Here is a 2195-nt window from a genome sequence, read left to right as displayed (position 1 = left end):
CTGTTCTGGTATTCCAATCACTTGCAAGTTATTCTTCTTGATAGAACCCCACATCATTCTTAAGGTTTCTTTATTTTTTTTTTAATTATTTTATCTGATTTTTCTTCAAATATATTGTTGCCAACTGTTTTATCTTCAATCTCACTAATTCTGCTTTCCATTTCCTCAATTCTGCTCCTCTGACTTTCTATTGAGTTGTCTAATTCTGTAACTTTATTGTTAATCTTCTGAATTTCTGATTGTTTTCTTTCTGTGCATTCTTGCAAAGTATTAAATTTTTCATTATATTCTTGAATGACCTTTTTAATTCCTTCGGTTGCTTTATCTGCGTGTTCCTTGGCTTGTTCTCCACTTTGCCTGATCTCCTTCCTGATGTCTTGAAGAGTTCTGTATATTAATCTTTTGTATTCTACAGCTGGTAATTCCAGGAATACATCTTCATCTGGGAGAGTTCTTAATTCTTTGCTTTGGGAGTTTGTTAAAGCAAACATGGTCTGCTTCTTTATGTGATTTGATATCAATTGTTGTCTCCGAGCCATCTATAAGTTATTATATTAATTTATTTTATGTTTGCTCACTGTGTCTTAGTTTCTTGCTTTTTTCTCTTTTTTTTGATATACCCAAATAGGCTACTAGAGTTAGCTAACTTGATTATTGGAGACTTTGAAGCACTAATGTCCTGTTATCAGATGGCTATAGCTGTTACCAGGTGTATGAGCCTAGGAGCCCATTCACTATTCTCATATAGATTCAGCTCAGGTGTCCTGATAGTTGGTCACCTATTCTGTGGTGCAGGTTCTTACCTCCTATCTTAGAGGAGCAGTGGTGATTGGTGTATGCACAGGTTTCTGGTAGCAGCAGGGGCTCACACTCTGAGAGATGCAGGGTGCTGACAACCTTTCCCCAAGTATCTGTGAGGAAGGCACATCCCTATTCTCTAGAGTGCTCTGGTGATTGGCTCTGCAGCCATACCATAGGCACCCAATGCTTTTACCTGTAAGGATAGGTAGGCACCACTTATCCTTGGAGCCCTTTCACATGTGGCTAGGTGGCGTGGTTGGGGCCTCCAGTCCTCAGGCCCCTGCTGTGGGTAGGTGGAGGCCCTGTTTAATAGACAGAGCCCCCTCTCCACTGCTCAGCTGAAACAGTTACAATCAGGCCTCAAACAGATTCGCCTTTGCAATATAACAGCCAGATATTCTCTGGTGTGGTGGAGCCACCTGGATCCATGCAGGGGTGAAAAGTCTGTAGATCGCTTGTGCCTGGACTGGAGCTGCTTCTACTCTGAGTTTCCAGATTAGTGGAGTTACCAGAGTATTTTTCCCCTGTTTGTTAATTTGTTCCTTCTCCAAAGCCAGAAGAATGGCTCAGGGAGCACAGCAGTACCTATCTCAGAGCCAGGGAAATCCACAGTTAATGAAGCTGGCTGCGGCAGAGGGAGGAGGGATCAGATAGATAGAAGAGAGTTCTTTCAAAAGGAGACTTCTTTCAAAAGGAGGAGCTATTAGATCTGCACAGTAAATTAGACAAAATTAATTATCTTCTCCTGAGAGTGCTGTTTTATCTCAGATTCCAGAGGCATGTGCAGCCTGTGTGCAGCAGCTGGGTCCCTGCTGAGATTCCCACAGGGGGTTGGGGCTGCATCCCATGCTTGCCTTCTTTTGCTGAAGCTGCTGTGTCATAAACTCTACAACCAGCCCTGCCACTGTCACACCAGGGGGTCAGGGGTGCTGACACTTTGGTTGCCTTATTTCACTGATGCAGCCATGTCCTAAATGCCACAGCTAGCCCCAATGCAGTCATGCCACAGCATCAGGGGTGCACCACTTTGTTTGCCTTCTTTCACTGAAGTGACTGTGTCCTGGAAAACTACCATCAGCCCTGCTGCAGTTGCACCAAGGAATCAGGGCTGAGGTGGTGCCGTGGGCTCAGCAACTCCTAGCTGCTTCTGCACCATCTCTTCCTCCCCTGTCACTCAGTCTGATTTCTTAACTTTGCTTTTGGTGCTCAGGTTCCTAGCTCGTCATATATGTAATCAATTTGGGTCTTTGTTGCAAGAGGGATCACTGGAAGTGTCTGACTACTCCACCATCTTGGCCTTGCCTCCAAAACTTGTGTTTTGAAGTAAATTAAATAAATAAAATAAACATCACTGACTTCCACAAAATGCAAAAATCAAATAAACAAATTGCATT

Source organism: Elephas maximus, chromosome 18 (genome assembly GCF_024166365.1).
Source record: "Elephas maximus indicus isolate mEleMax1 chromosome 18, mEleMax1 primary haplotype, whole genome shotgun sequence".
NCBI lineage: Eukaryota > Metazoa > Chordata > Mammalia > Proboscidea > Elephantidae > Elephas > Elephas maximus.
This window is presented reverse-complemented; position numbering follows the sequence as displayed.